This window comes from Gossypium arboreum, chromosome 8, assembly GCF_025698485.1.
Source record: "Gossypium arboreum isolate Shixiya-1 chromosome 8, ASM2569848v2, whole genome shotgun sequence".
Classification (NCBI taxonomy): domain Eukaryota; kingdom Viridiplantae; phylum Streptophyta; class Magnoliopsida; order Malvales; family Malvaceae; genus Gossypium; species Gossypium arboreum.
In genome coordinates this window covers 123098252-123116023 of record NC_069077.1, presented here as the reverse complement: position 1 = coordinate 123116023, position 17772 = coordinate 123098252, and the positions used below count along the sequence as shown (strand labels likewise).

General features: G+C 34.7%; 1 pseudogene; it reads right to left on the bottom strand.

Annotated features, from left to right (window-relative positions):
- Positions 1–17772, bottom strand: part of LOC108473997 (linoleate 13S-lipoxygenase 2-1, chloroplastic-like) — a 41030-nt pseudogene that overhangs the window by 21955 nt on the left and 1303 nt on the right.

Here is a 17772-nt window from a genome sequence, read left to right as displayed (position 1 = left end):
AGCATAGCTCAAGACAAATAAGTTAATCAAAGATGGAAAATGCAATAAGAAAGAAATTGATTGAGAGCATAGCTCGAAATGAATAAATTAATCAAAGATAGCAAACTTTGCTAAAATTAAAAATGAGTAAGATGAAAACAAGTGCCCCAAATATCGTAGCATGAGCTTCTCTGCACAAACTTCTTGATGACCATTTTGAGCTTGAGATGTGTGTAGGAGACCTAGAGTACTTTGTTGATGCCCCAAGATGTAAAGTTCCTTCTCCTTGTTAATTCTGAGAGGAAAAGACTACTAACTGCCCCATCTTCGATCAAAATTTGAGTTGCCCTTTTTAGGGTTTTCAACTCAAAACTCCTTTTGTCTCAAGGCGCCCTTTGCGAGTTTTCGCCTTGGCTTCTCCCCTTTTTTTTTGTCGAAGGTCTCAAAGCGCCCGTTGCGGGTTTTTACATTAGTCTCTCCCCCCTTTTTAGGTGAAGTACTTATTGACCAAATCTGAATTTATAGTATTAAGGAAGTTTTTCCCGTCCATCTCGGTCAAAATCAGTGCTCCTCCAGAAAAGACCTTCTTTACCACATAGGGTCCTTTCTACTTTGGCATCCATTCCCCTCTAAACTCCTTTTATATGGGAATGATCTTTTTCAATACCCGGTCCCCCTGATGAAATTCTCTTGGGCGAACCTTTTTTTGCATAAGCTCGCATCATTCGTTTTAGGTGCATTTGACCATACCGGATGACTTTCAACCTCTTCTCTTCGATCAAATTTAGCTAATCATATTGAGATTGGACTCATTCTGCCTCATCCAACTTCAGCTCTGATAAGACTCGAAAGGAAGGAATCTCAACTTCAATGGGTAAAACCACATTCCTTCCATAAATCAATGAGAATGGTGTTGCTCCGGTGGAGGTCCTGATAGTCGTTCGATAAGCATAGATGGTAATTTCTCAGACTAATCTTTATGAGTCTCAATCATTTTCCTCACGAACTCTTTTTTTGTTTTTTTTTTGTTGCCTCCACTGCACCGTTCGTTTTGGGGCGATGTGATGTTAATCTTGAACAGACTGCAAACTTTTGATATCGTGCTGTTATTTAGTGCATTTCCAGTTATGATCCTTTTTGGCATTCCATATTAACATATAATTTCTTTTTTTAAGAATTTGCTAACTGTCGACTTTGTGACATTGGCATATAAAGCAACTTTCACCCACTTAGTGAAGTAATCGACGACCCCAAAGATGAATCAATGCCTGCTAGGAGCTTTTGATGAGATCGACCCAATAACATCCATGCCCCGCATAGAGAAATTCTATGCAGAAGTCATAACATGAAGAGATGAATGAGGCACATGAATCTTGTCTCCATAAATTTGACACTTACGGCATTTCTTGGTATAACTGATGCATCCCTTTCCATCGTGGACTAGCAGTACCCAAACCTCATGGTTTGCCTGGATACTGTAAATGTAATAGCCGACTTTCAATGATGTCGGGAATAGTGGTTCGAGACCACTAAATTTGAAAAATAATCTTGTAAATTTATTTATTTAATAATTATGAGCCAAATGTGATTTTTGAGAGATTTTTAAATTAGTAATTTGTGTTTTATAAAGATTTATTAAGTTAAGAAATTGAAGAAAACATGTATCGAGATCTCAATTTTATAAATCGAGTCATAAATATTTTTATAAATATTTATGGAGTATCAATAAGGTAGTACTAAAATTTCGCACGAAAATTTTAACGTTTTGTGGTTAATTAAATAAAAGAACTAAATTGAAAATGTGTAAAAGTTGCTAAAAGGATTAAATAGCTCAATTGTCAAATGAGGAAGGACCTAAAGTGAAAATAAGCCCATAGGAGAAATTTTAAGGCAATAATGAGAAAAATCAGAAATGGGTGAATTAAGGGCAAAATTGGAAAATTGCCAAAATTAACTAAATAAAAATGGGACCAAATGGGAATATCTAGAATTTTCTTCAATTCTCTTCATTTTCATCAGCTGAAAAATAGTCATGGAAGAGGGTTCAAGCTGGTTTTCATACTCTAGCTTCATGTAAGTTTAATTCTTGCTTTCTCCTTGAAATTTCTATGTTTTTGGACTTTTACAATTGGGTCCAACTTACTATTTCATTAGTTTTTGATTTCATGGCTAATTTTTAAAGTTGTTATGGATGAGTGCTGGAAGCATATGATGAATAAACATAGAATTGAAGCTTTAATTTTGATATATGATAATTTTATCAAGTAAAATTGATGGAAATTGATTTTAGGACCTAATTGTGAAAAATGTTCGGAATTAAAGTCTAGTGCTGAAATTATGATTTCCAAAAGTTGTAAAGTAGTTTAAAGTGATAGAATAAAGTGTTAATTGAGAAAAATCAGCTCAATTGAGAGGCTAATTGAGTAGGGACGAAATTGTTATTTATTAAAAGCTTAGGGGAAAAATGGTAATAAACAACTTGCACTAAAACAATATTGGATAGCAGCAGTAGACTAAATTTGAAAAATCACCATAAATTTTAGAAATCGAATTAGAAGATTAAAAAAATATGAAATTAAATCTTATTGAGTCTAGTTTCTCATAGAAGAAACGATGTAAGTAATATCTTTTTTAAATCATGAGATATAATGAATTTTGTGAGAAAAGGTCAGAATGAATTTGGGTTTCCCTGTTCTGACTTTGAAAAATCATAAAAAATTTAATAAAAATAATTATGGGCTTAAATTTATATTTATAGAATCCTGAATGAGTCTATTTTCAAGAAAAACAAATGAGAATATCATTCGAATCCTTTATGAAGAGATAATTAATTTTTAGTGAATAAGGGTCAGAACTGTCAGACAACAGAATAGGGGTGATTTTAAAGAATAAAATTTACTTATTGGATAAACCAAAAATTTTTAAAATTTTATGGTAAGAAGATATTGAGTCTAGTTTCATGAAAAATTAGCATATCTTAATTTGGAGTTCCGTAGCTCCAGATATAAATTATTTAGTGACTATGACACGAGTGGATAACTTGAATATTTGCATAAGTAATTAGTGAAAATTATGGATAAGGTTACTTACAAGTGTGTTATTTATACCAAGGATGTGGATGGAGAGGAGGAGGAGGAAAAATATATGAATGACTTGTGTATAAATTGATTACATGCCCAATTATAAACAACAAACGTTGAATTAATAATGATATAATGTTTTATTTCATATATTCATTATTAAATTTGTAAATATTGAAAAAGTATGAAAATTGAACTAAATGTTCAAATTAAGTGGAACGCAGGGTTGAGTACTTTCGTTTAGTGGCTAAAATGAATTGACAGAAAAGACCATGGTTGGACCATGGCAACATGTGATATGTGATTTTCGTATAAGACCATAGCTGGCTATGGCATCGTAGAGATGTGATTATGTGCTTCCGTATAAGACCATATCTGGGATATGGCATCGGTGTGATATATGCTACTATATAAGACCATATCTGGGATATGGCATCAGTGAGATATGTGATTCATGTAAGACCATAGCTGGCCTATGGCATCGATATGTGATATGTGATTACGTGTAAGACCATAGCTGGGCTATGGCATCGATATATGAATATGTGTAAGACAATAGCTGGGCTATGGCATCATTATGTGAAGATGTGTAAGACCATAGTTGAACTATGGCATCGAGAAAATGAAGTACTCAATTTTGTAAGACGTTCACTAATTTGAAAAAGTTTGGTAAGTGTTATATGGAACTATGTGATATAAGGAAGTACGAGCTGATATGACATGAGTATAGAACTTGGTTGATGAATGAATTCATTTGTGATTATATAATTGCTCATCTTGAGTGTACTGTCCATATGTATTGATATTTCAAATGATTTAATGAATAAATTTTTGACATGGAATAACCTAAACATGAGACAAATAATTATGAAATTGAACTCAAAATTCATGAAAATGACGGTTATTGATATATAGAGACATGAGGCATTGATATATGAATATGGAATATGTTTGATAAATGTGTTCATTCATAATTATGGAATTATGTATCTCATGCGTACTATTTGAATAAAGATGACATTTCAAATACTTTGGTTATTTAAGCTCAAATCTGAAATAGTATGAAATCAAGATAAGTTGTTATGAAAATATATTTAAATTACAAAGATATGGCTGATATATATTAATTGATTAGTCAATGTTGGCTTATGAATGGTATAACTATAACTAGCCATTGGTATGGCTTGTATTTAGTAAGTTTGAGATTCTAATTATTATGATTTTATCATGATTGATATGGCTACGCAATGAACAAACGATGATAATTATAAGGCTTGGTTGAATACCTTAAATTGATTCATAAATGTATTAAAATATTGGTGGAAATAAATGATTAAATGGTTGAGAAATATGGCTTGGAAAATAGCCTAAATGTTAGCCACACGGGTTGAGACACGGTCATATGTCTCAACAGTGTGAAGGACACGGCTTGGAGACACGAGCGTGTGGCCCGACCGTGTGGTTCGATTTGTATGCTAATGTCATAAAAAGAAAGTTACACGTCCTGAGGACACGGGGGTGTCCCTATGTCCACACGGACGTGTAACCCTGTTTCTTGGGAAAATTTCCTAAGTTTTCCCGAATCTTCTCAGAGCTTTCGGTTTAGTCCCAAATTAATCCCGATGTATGTTTTGGGCTTCATAGACCCAATTAAGAGACGACATGCATGTGTTTGAAAAGTTTGAATTAAAAGAAATTTTATGGCTCGATTTTTTCATGTATGTGTATGTTTAGGTCCTGTAATGCCTCGTACCTTGTCCCGACATCAGATACGGGTAAGGGGTGTTACAGTAAAGCCATTAGCATGTGTTCTTCAGACACCCTTATGGACCTCTTTTAAGATTTTCTTAGCCTTAACAACATCCACACGTCTTAGTAGCTCAGGCATTTCTTGATACGATCATGTTAAAACATTTTGGAATTCTTAGGATAACTCAATGATGTCTAGCTTTCTCTTTGTGGTGATACAGGCTCTGATTTTCACCTCTTTCTCTTCTCCTAGGCTCACAATGTCCACCGACTCTTTGTAATGTAGGATCTATTTTTAATCTTGTTCTACTATCCTTAACAGATCAGGAGATAGGTTACAATCTCTGTCATCTTCAAAGTCCTGAGATCCCTCTAGACACATATCTCACTCAAAAGGAAATTCTAGGTCAGTAGTAGCATCACTCATATCGTTGATATCTGGAGACCTGTTGTAGGTACGAAAGAATATTGCAAAGAATAAATGAATCTAAAAATAGTTATTAATGAGTATGAATGAAATGAAGGAATAAAAGAATATTTGCTCAAAGTGTAACACAAAAATGCATTTTACATTGAAAATAAAGTTGTTGGAATGAGCCTATTTCACAAAAGGATTCTTATTGCTTCTATGTTTAAAGCAACAAGCGTGTTTTGCACATTACCCTAAATCAGCTCTAAAAACTACAAGAATCTCTTACGCAGTCTAGTTGTTCAGAACACTTCCTGGCTCATAAGGGCAAATGTCTGGTAAATTTTCTCTTTCAATTCCTTCTTCGGATATAGCACTGATGCTCCAATTTCTGAATATTCCTTCCGGGCCTTCAGTATATTCAAAGAATTTTAGCTCTTTATTATCCATCAGGTCTTGCACCAAGGCTCTGAATTTATTGCACTTTTGAATCTCGTAACACTTTTCATCATGGAACTCACAGTAGTTCCTTGCTTCTCCAGGTTTCTCCCGTAAATCCTATGTGATTAATCCTCCTTCTACCATTTTCTTCCAAACCTCCCTCAGTGGGGTTTTTACTTCTGCTACATCTATATTGATTCTCCTCTCTACACTCTTGATTATTGCATTTTCCCCTTTGTCAAAATGGTTGGGTAACGGATTTTCTACACTAGATGGATCATCGAATTTCACAATACCCATTTTGATGAGTCTTTCAATTATCTTTTTAAAAGCGGTGCAGTTCTTGATTGAGTGTCCTGTGATCCCTGCGTGGTACTCGTATTAGGCGTTCGCGTTATGCTATTTAGGGTATGGAGGCGCATAGGTTTTAGGTAGAAAGGGGATATTATATGTGCATCAAACAAAATTTGGTACAACTCCCTATACGTGATTTGTATGGGCGTGAACCGGAGTTTATCTGAGTTTGGTCTTGGATTGGGTTCTTACCTTAAGGGGATATAATGGCTAGTAGTTTCCGTCCTTCGCTGGCTTACGGTGATTGGCTTTAAATAGCCCTTGTTATATATACTCGCATTATTCACCTCATTTTCTCTCTTCCTCAGTGCCTTTAAAGTATTGATTTGGGGGCTCCACTTTTACCTTTTTGGTTTGCAACGATCTTCAAATTACTTTGGGATCTCCACTCTCGCCTTTTCTATTTTCGCTATATCATCTAGATCAAGGACAATAGGATTGGTTAGATTACCCCCAGGTTAGAACCTGAACCTGTCTGGGAGTTTATCGGTGCCGAGGTACCAGTCTAGTATTGGGGTCTGATGTTAACGATACCCTTTTTGGATACGTGTTTGGTTGTGATTGGGTGTTTGTAGGGGTAAAGCCTAGAGGATAAGCAGGGTCCTCGTTATCGTCCTGGTATTGACCATAGGGCTCTTTCCTTTTTCTAACCCTCCAGCCAGCAACTAGTTAACTGGGTCATCATGTGTCTTTGGGATTCTAGCATCTGATCCTTAATATCTTGTTGAATTTTGGCCAATTGCTCTTGCATCAGTGTTTTTATTTGCTCTAATCTCTTCAACCTTTGGTCCATTGCTTCCGTTTTTCCTTGTGTACTGTAACGATGTTCCAAGGTAACTGCTATGATTTTAGGGTCTTTTGTGAGTTTTATTGCATATGATGCGATGAAATGCAAATGCATAGGATAAGTGCAGAAAAAAAAGGCATTGATTCTAATTCAATTCTGTTAGAATAACTTTACTAGAAGACAAATATCTTTACATAAAATGGATACATATACGGCCTTGCCTTCATACTCCAAGCAAAGACATCGATCGTTTTCTTCATAACTAGATGTTAAGATCGAATCTTGCGAATCTTCCCAAAGATGTCTCTATTATCTCCTTTTTGCTTGATCTGGGTCGCGACCCATTACTCACTTATCCCTGCAATTCTCGTTAGCTTCTTTACGAAAGTCGAGACATTGACAGCTCTCAAATAATCTTGGTTGGCTTGGATCCTCAGGCAACGAAGCAAAGTCATGTATTCCTCCACGGACTATCACCCTTCTCTCGTTGTGTTTACTTAGACCATATTCGGACGACCGTATTGTATTCCACTTTATCAAGAAATCCATTTTCCATAACAAGCTCTCTATTTAGCAATTGAACATGAATCAACACCTCTTTTCTATGATGAAAATGCAATGCACTCATTACCAAAACAAAAGAAAACACGTCAGTACAAATACATAAATAACAAATAGAGCACCTATTTGGATGACCTCTAGGGGTTTGGTGTTGTTCTACCTAGGGTAGGCTCTTCAGGCTCACTATATGCGGTTTGGTTCTAAAGTAAAGGTACCCGAACCGGCAGATTCCTCGATCCTCACCCATTATAGGCTCATACGGACTGAGTTCAGTTTAGGGGAATACATTTCCCTATAGTTATACAAAGATGAAAATCTCACAAAGACATAGGTACAGATGTATTCCGAAAGCGACCCACTATCCTATACGAAGGTGAAGACCTCACGAAGGAATAGTTTTGCACTCTCACTTAAGAAGGGCAAAATCGGACAATTATGCAATGCGATATGCAAAAACATATTAAGTGACTCGAACCAAAAGGTAAACACATTATTATATAACAAAATGATGAAGACCACAAAAATGATAGAAGAAATGTAACAAAAGGATCGTGATTTTAAATCAGATTTTCAATTTTTGAAAAAAAGATAGAAAATAATCAAATTGTGACTTGACTCTCTTATTTGTCCCCAATAGAGTCACCAAGATGTCGAAACCATTTTTTTTGAAAAATGGGGTCAACTTTGATTTTGAAAAAAAAACGAAAATGGGAGTCGCCACCAATCCTTTTTGTAACACCCCGAACCCGAGACCGTCGCCGGTGTCGGACACGAGGGGTTAACAAGCCAAAACCACTTATGGCACCGACCAATTCGACGTTCCCAGGCAAGCTGGAAAACTGCATCGCTGTCGCCTTAAAAAGCATATCTCGAGTTTCACAATTCATAAACTGATTCCGTAAATTTTCCCTAAATTTAGACTCATATATCCATTCATGGATTTATTTCTAGAATTTTTGGTCGGGCCAATTGGTACAGTTTATTAGTTAAAGTCACCCATGTTACAGGGGTCGACTACATTGACCTTCGCGCGTTACAACTTGAATATCTCTCTGTAAAGGGTTTCAATACTGATGCTGTTTGTTTCTAATGAAACTATACTCAAAAAGGAATCTGTATATATAAGGCATGACTTCTAATTCATTCTGGATAATTTATGGAAAATTTTCAAAGTCGCGACAGGGGACCCAGAAACCTTTCTGGCCCTGTCTCACGAGAACTTTAATATCTCTCGGTATACTGATCATATGATCGTTTTGTTACTTTCATATGAAAATAGACTCGTCAAGGTTCGATCACATAATTTATTCACTATTTAAAACCATTCCTACAAATTTTGGTGATTTTTCACATCCACATCACTGCAGCTGGCAGCCTCTGTTTTTAAGGTAGGCTTTACCTATATTGTAGTTCCCATGGACCAACTATAGTCTAGTCATACTTAGGTCCACATATGATCATATTTAGCCATTCCAATGGCTGATCATGTGACCAACTCTCTCATTCCAAACCATAATCACATCATGAAACCAAATATAATTACAAACCACATATGGTCAAATTCCATACTCCACTTTTACGAACCATTTTCGCATGGCCGCACACATATACATCACAAAGTACTTAAAAACAACCGAGGGTAGTCCTATACATGCCATATCCAAAACTCAACTAAAGGAGTACCAAAAAGGGCTTTGATAGTGTGGTTGACTTCAACTTCTATGATCCCGAATCCGATCGCTAACGAGCAAAATCTATAAACAGAGAAACAAAGAAACGGAGAAAGCAATTTATGCTTAGTAAGTTTCGAGCCATAATATACACACAACCAAAGCATAGCATTCAAGTAGCTAAGCAATAATTCATATGTACAATTTCTCAATGACATGCTTACTTCACAATCCCAACTCTTATATTCATACACAAATAACGGCCTAGTTAATGCCAATAGCTCATTTATCATTAGAGCGAATATTCGTACGCATTTACTCATAGTGTGCAAAGCACACACAAAACATACCTTGTTGGGAATTTCACAAATGCAATAACTGAAAATTTTCCAGCAGCTTATAAATTTCAAATCACATACCTTTGGAGTTTATCCGGATATAGCTACTGTTCAAAACACCTTCGGGACATAGCCCGGTTATGGTAACCGCACAAATGCCTTGGGACTTAACCGGATATCACAACTCGCACAATTGCCTTCGGCTTAGCCCGGATATCATAGCTCGCACAATTGCCTTGGGCTTAGCCCGGATATCTGGTCGCACAATTGCCTTGGGCTTAGCCCGGATATCACTGGTCGCACAATTGCCTTCGCATCTTTGTTTCAATTTCATAACAAACTTTTATGCACATTTTACTTAATCAAAATATCATTTCGGCTCAATGGCCATATACAAGGCACGATTTGATTGCTTATTACTTCATTCAATCGAATCAAAATCTAAGTTTCGATACTCGAAAACTTACCTCGGATGTTGTCAAATGATTCCGATGGCTATTCGACTACTTTTTCCTTCCCTTTATCGGATTTGGTCCCTCTTTGCTCTTGAGCTTAATTTAACAATTAAATTGATTCAATCATTTGAGTATCGAAAAGAGGAACTCAAGGCACTTAGCCCACATATATTCACTAGACATTAAAGTCACATAAGTACGGAATTCATGAATCAACTCAACACACAAGCCTTCAACATGCTTACTCATGGCCGAACAACACAACCTCTTAGGCACTCATTCATGGCCGATTATGCATGTTGATGTTGAGACCAATTACATGTTTAATACCACACATGAATGGCACACATTTTACTAGCTAATGCTTTACATATTGTAGCTCAATACACATCTATCATTTACTTCATAACCAAAACATAATCACAAGAAAATACATACTTTGAGATAGTATGTATGTCATACCAATACATCATGTGCAAACATATGTACACTTATAGGTGCAAGGTCGAATCTCAAGGTGTTCATATCCATTCAAAACACAAATTTTACCACTCAAGTAACAAGCATAAATCATGCTCATGAATGCACCATGGCGAATACATCACAACCATACCCTTTCAACTTCATCATGGTTAAACAAAAAAATTCAATGTTTTACTCAAGATTGCTACAAAGAAATTTCAAGAGTAGTCAATCCATCACCACATGCATCATTAGCAAGCTTCACATTTAGCATGCAATGGCTTTAACACAATATCCACCTTGGCCAAATACCATTTTCATGGCATAACAAGGATTTGAACCATGGCTAACATGCACATCAAGTTAGCAACCAAAACAAGCATGAATCTCATGACACAACCTCAAACATACCTTAATCTTGATGCAAGTATAGCCAAATCTCCTTCTGGTTCTCTTCTAAACCAAGCATGAAGCAAAAATCCTTCCTTTTTCCTTAGTATTTTCGGCCAAAGAAGAGAAAAATGGATGAACAAAAATTTCTTTCTTTCTTTCTCTACAACTCACGGCAACAAAGGGGGGCATCCACACTCTTTTTTTTTTTTTTGTTCATTATTTCCCCTTTTTTCTCCATTTCTTTATTCTTTCTAACATGATCCATTAACTAGACATGTTTGGAACATGTTCCCTTTGCCCATGCTCTTTATTTTATTATTTCTAACATCCACCATTAACAAAACATGTTCAAGACATGTTTTCTTTAGCCCATCTTCATTACCATGGCCGGCCACTTCCTATAGTTGGCTAAATTGACATGCAAATCCCTCATGTCTTTACTTCATGCATTATTTGGCCACTTAAAAATTCACCTATCACATTTTCAAGTCCTAACACATGGGTCCTTTCTTATGAATTAGCACCTAATTAATAAAATCAAGGCACGAAATATTTACGCATAAATTCCACATACAATAAGCACAGAATATAACACCTAATTATTCTTGTGACTCGGTTTTGTGGTCCCGAAACCACTCTCCGACTAGGGTCACGTTAGGGGTGTCACACTTTTTGATGAGGTGTGATCGGGTCACCTCGTAAAGTGGTTGGCTTTAATAAATGGTTTTGATTTATTAAAACAACGCTTTTGGTCTACGAAATTCAGAAAGACGAGTTTGGGAGTCGGTTACGCACGAGGAAGGATTAGCACCCTCGTAACGCCCAAAATAGGTACCTAGTTGATTAGTTAATATCTTAGTGTCGAAAATTGAAAACCCGAAAGAATTTAAAAATATGATCCCTCTTTGTACTAATATTAATTTTACGAAAAATTTGCTTGGATAAATCGCTACGAGTATTAAATACCTTCTTGTCTTGAGGTAGCAAAATGTCACATCCTGTAAGTTAGGATACGACACTTTGAACCTTTGAGAATAAGCTTGTCTTTATTATTTTTTATTTTTAAAATCTCACGTGTTTTAATTTCGAAGAATATTCGGTTATTTAGATCCAACGAGAAAAATTGAAACCCTGTAAGTTAGGGCATGACTTCCTCGAGTTTCTAAATACAGAATATTGCCTTTATTTTTATTTAAAATTCATGTATTTTAAAATTTAAAAGAATATTTGGCTATTTAGGTTCGACGAGAAAAATCGAAACCCTGTAAGTTAGGGTACAATTCTCTCGTATTACCAAAATTCGAAACATTGCCTTATTTTTGAAAATTTTATTTTGAATAATAATAGGTGTAATATTTAAATAATGTGTATTTATCTTATTTAAAGTATAGCATAAAGACAACTAATTATCTAAACCTATCGCATGATGTAGTGAAGACGAATCAATATAAAATGACCATATAGACAAAATATTGAAATAATAAAGTATAAATGAAGAAGAATATATTTTAATGATAATACCATAGTCCAAATAAATAGATAAATTAATGTAAAATAAAATAAACGAGAAAAGCATGATTAAAAAGACAGGACTTTAAAAAAACAAGAGTAATAAAAAATAATAAAATAACATATAAAGGAGATAAAATAAAAATAAAATAAAGTAAAAATGAGATGACAATATAACAATATGTACCAATATAAACAATATAGATTTTAAAATGAAAGCTAAACAATAATAAATAAATAAGATTAAAATAAAATAAAATAAGTTCATGAAAAAGGCTAAAACTAGATAAAGGATTAAATCGAACTAAAACGAAATCATGAGTCTAAATCGTAATAAACAAATAAAAACAAAAAATTGAAAATAAGCAAATAAGTAAAGAATAAAGAAATATTAAATAAAATAATTTTTTTTAAAATTATAACAATAATAGTAATAATAATAATAGTAATAAAAGACTAGATAAAAAAAATTTAATAGGATATAGGGGATAGAATTTTAAAATAAAAAAAAAGTCTGGACTAAAATAAAACGCGCGTCAAGAAGAAGGGGCTAAAAGGGAAATTATTCTTAAAATTCTGAAAGCGCCTTTCCTTTTTGACCAATCGAGGGACCAAATTGCACAAAAAATAAAATAAAAGGGTCAAATTAAAAATAAAAAAGTAACAAGACGAAATTGAATAGTAACAAAAATGCGGAAGGATTAAAGTAGCAAATAGCCTAATTTTCTTGAAAACACGCGGATCCTAGGCTCTGGGTCAGATCGAAATTGGGTCATAAGCAAAATGATGTCGTTTTGGCGTTTGTGACTTAAGCCCAAAACGACGTCGTTTGGAGGGGCTATATAAGTAAAAAAATTTAGAAAAAATTTGTTTCTATAACAGCTCGATTTTGGGCCTAGTCAGAATAGTGGTTTCAGAACCACTATTCCGAGGCCGGAGAAATTATTTTTAATGTTCTTTTATGTGTTATAGCATGATTATATGAGTGCATAAAAATTTTCGTGAAATAATTTTAGCGATTGCTAGCTTAATTAAGAAAAAAGGACTAAATCGCATAAATGGCGAAAGTTTTGTTTTACAAGCTAAATATGTTAAATAGCTAGAGAACCAAAATTTGGGGTGTTTAAAGTGAAAATAGTCCTTAAAAAGGGTGCTTGGCCAACCATATAGAGAAAGAAAGTAGAAAAGTCAAAATTTAGTGTGGTTGGTGACTTAATTTTGACCAAAAATAGAATAAAATAAAACAAAAAGGTATCATCTTTCTATCTTTCTTCTTACCCACAGAAAATGGCAGCAAACAAAGGGGTTTCAAAAGCTTAAGCTTTCAGCTACTTAGTTCTCTTGCAAGTAAGTGATTTTGATGACTTTTCTCGATGAATTTTACACTTTTGGGACCCTTGTAGCATGAACTAGCTAATGGGGGGACTATTTTACAAAATGGTTGAAAGTCTAGGGTTTTTCCATAAGACCATTTATGTTGCTTGCTGAATTTTTATGGAAGAAAATGAGTCTTGGTTGTGTAATAAACAACTTTTGTGAAAGAAGTTTGCATGAAAACACCTAAAAAGGGCTATTTTGTAAAGTTGTAAAATAAGTTGTAAATATGTGAAATAATTGAAATTGTGAGTTGCTATAGTTATAAAAAGAATTTGGCTAGGCTTGGTAAAGGAGGAAATTTGATAAAAATCAATTTACGAGCCTAAGGGCAAAATTGTAATTTTTGTAAAGTCTAAGGGCAAAACGGTCATTTTGCCAAATTGTGAATTATAGGATGCTTTAATTAACGTAATGATTAAATGAGTGAATTTAATTATGTTAGATCAAGGAAATCGAGATTTGGGCTTAAATCAGAAAGTACGATGGTATGGACTAAAATGAAGTAATTGACTGAAATTTACATTCGAGGTAAGTTCGTATGAAAATAATAGTGCAATATTATGTTTGAATTATAATTCTTTACTATTATTGCATATATTGTATGATTTAATAAATATATTGGAAAAGTTTATGAAATGGTGTATATGATGTGGAAATATGATATGGAAGAATATTGCATAAAATGCAAGAAAATGATGATCCATGACAATTGATATATGAAATATGTGATATATGTTATGTAAATTCTTAAAAGCTTATTTGCTATTTGAGTTATGCCTTATTATGCTATGAAAGGGCAATTGATACTATGGATAGTGAGATCGACACTTTGAGTAAGCTCGACAGAGATGGAGTATCGAAAAATCCCGTCTGAACCTTAGGAATAGTCTAGGGTACAAGTGACATATCACTAGGAATTAAGAAATCTGAACTTGTTGAGTTAGTCCAAGTTCGTGATATATATAAGGCATCTGAGCTCGTTGAGTTGATCAAGTTCATTATGGATGCGAGCATCCGAACTCGTTGAATTGGTCCAAGTTCATAATGGATGCGATACATGTAATTGGGTTCCAGGCAATGGTCTTGTGTGTCCTGCTGGTGGCTAGGTAATCCTTGAGTTGGTTAGATACCTGAAAACTTGTGTGAGCAGCCCGTGTAGCTACACCTTGACCGATAGCTTTTATGAGCAAACCCGTGAGTAGCTCCATTGTGAGCGTTACGTGTTATGAGGTAGCTTTGGCTACATATGTATATGTGGCACTTATGTGCAAGTTTTCCGTGTATCCAATAGTATTCCTGAGGGTTCAACTGGTAATGCAATAGATGTGATGAAAATCCCGAGGAGGGCATGTTAAAGAGGTATAGTTATATGATATATTACGATGAGTACAGGTATGTACACTAAGCTTATGGTTATTGAGGCTTTGAAATGTTGAGACATCGGTGAGCTAAGATGTATGAATTATGATTATAATTTTTTTTGCAATATCATGCTAACTTATATTGTGCATTTGAACATGGAATTCATGAAATGGTGAGTTCATGATCAGTCGAAAGTGAACTTATGATAGTTATCATTATATTGCACCAAAACAGTGTTGGACAACAGCAGTTGTATGAATTTGAAAATCCAAAAAAATTGTGGAAATTGAGTTAGAGGTTGAATAAAATATGAAATTAAATCTTAACGAGTCTAGTTTCACATAGAAAAAATGTTATAAGCAAAAGAGTTTCATATTATCAAATATTTAAATTGTTATGAGACAGAGTTAGAATGATTTCGAAATCCCCTGTTCTGATTTGAGAAAATCATTGGAAATTTTTAAAAAACATTTATAGGTTATAGTTTATATTTTTAGAATTCTTAATGAGTCTATTTTCAATATAAATAGATGAAAACTTCATCCGAGTCCCGTATTATGAGATAATTAATTTTTAGTGAAGAGGGGTCAGAGCTATCAGACAGAAAAAAAGGGTAACTTTAAGGAATAAACTGTACTTATTGGTTGGACCAACAATTCTAAAAATTTTATGGTAAGAATATATGTAAGTCTAGTTTCAGGAAAAATTATCGGATCTTAATTTGGAGTTCTGTAGCTCTAGATATAAATAATTTAATAACTATGACTCGAGAAAATAGTTTGACTGGAACATAAGTAAAAATGCAAATAGGGTTGTATTACCTTGAGAAGCAAGTTGATAAATTGTTTATTATTTTCATACGATCTTACTAAGCTATAAATCTTACCCTCTCCTTTTCATTTCCTTAGTGCTGTCAGGTTAGCTCGGAGTTGGAGATCGTCGAAGGCAGCATCACACTATCAAGTCACCTTTGGAGTATTGACATATGTGTATTAAGCACCTTCAAGTGAGTGGCATGTATAGGGACTTAATTATTTTTTTTATGATAGATGTTGTTATGATTAGCCAAATGTATTGACTTATATTGATTCATTGTATATATCCATGAGATGTGGCTTATAATTATTGTGGTTTGTAAGCCTAGTTATTCATGATAAGTTCTACTGCTTGCGATGCAATGATGTTTTTATGCTTGTGGGACATGCACGATTGGTGTTAATACATGTGTGCACGATAAATGCTTCAAGACCAATCAAAATGGTTATAGCCATGAAGTAATTGTATGGTATAGAAATAAGATGATGATGATTGAACATGAATGCTTAATATTTAAATAAGGTCACTTAACAAGGTCAAGGAATATGGATTAATGTGTCTAGGCTTGATATTATAGGAGTATGTGAAACTTGTGAATGATAGCATGTTAAAGTTAAGAATACACCTTAGTGAAGTCTACTAAATCATTAAAATGATGCCATGATGTATAACTTTGATGTGTGTAAAGATGTGAGGATTAATGGTAACAAAAGGCTTGGAAAATAGCCTAAGTGTTAGCCACACTGGCAAAGACACGACCGTGTGCCTCAGCCGTGTGTCTCAGCTGTGTGGATGACACGGCCTAGCACACGGATGTGTGGCTTGGTCGTGTGGTTAAATTTTGGTTGCTAACATCATAGTCAGAGAGTTACACGGCTTGAGGACACGGGCGTGTCCTGGGCACACGGGTGTGTCCCTGTGCTCACACGGGCGTGTGACCCTATTTCATGGAAAGAAATTTTTTAAGTTTTTTCAAAACTTTCTAAGGTTCTCGTTTTAGTCCCTAACTACTTTCAATGCATGTTTAGGGCATCGTAGGCCCGTGTATGGGACTTTATGCATATGTATGAAAAGTTTTGAATTAAAAAGAAATTTTATGGCCCAATTTTTGCAGGTATGTGTATGTTTAAGTCTGGTAATGTCTTGTACATTGTCCCGGTGTCGGACACGGGTAAGGGGTGTTACAGTTTCTCCAAAAAAAACTTCCAAACCTCTCTCAAATTCTCTCTCTCCCCTCCAAGTCCGGCCATTGCTTCGGCATCGGACCACCATGACAGCCGCCGGTCACCGACGACGACGCTGCAATCCACGGTGGCCGAAAAATAAAAAAAAGCCATTTTTTTGAGCTTTCGACTTACCGAGCCTATTAATCGTCGATTTTCATCGGAATCGACGGACCTCAACCTCCTACGGCAGCGCAAATGCAAAAAAGAAGGTAAGATTTGATTCCTTTCTTTTTTTTATTTTCCTTAAAAACTAGTAGAAAATTAGTAGAAAAGAAAAAATAAGTAAATATAAAAACAAAAGGACTACCTTTTCCAAATTTTGTTTCCGATTGCTCTTTTTTTTTATTGATTTCGTGTGTATTCAATTCTATGTTGTAAAAAAAACATTGATTCTTCATGGCTTTTATAGTCGAAAAAGAAAGAAAAAAGAAAGTACAAAATTTTGCCATCATTTTTTTTGCTTCCTATCTTGCTGCTGTCCTTTTTTGTCCTTTTGCAGGTGGAGGAGGCTAGTTGTGTACGGAAGCCGACGTGGAGGCTTGCGGCTAGAGTTTCTTTTTCTCTTTTTTTTTTTCTTCTGAAAGTTAAGGTTGTGGGCTAAAGAAATTAGGTTAGGGTTTTATTTTTGGGCATCTAATTTTGTTGTGTTTAGGTCGTTAATATATTGCGGACTGTTTAATTTATTTTGGTTTTAATTGTTTTTGGGTTATGTTTCTGGTTTTGGGCCCCAGGCAAAATGGGCCTGCTACACAAGGATTAAAATGAACTCAGTTGTCAAGTTCAAATACAAAATTGGAAAAAAAA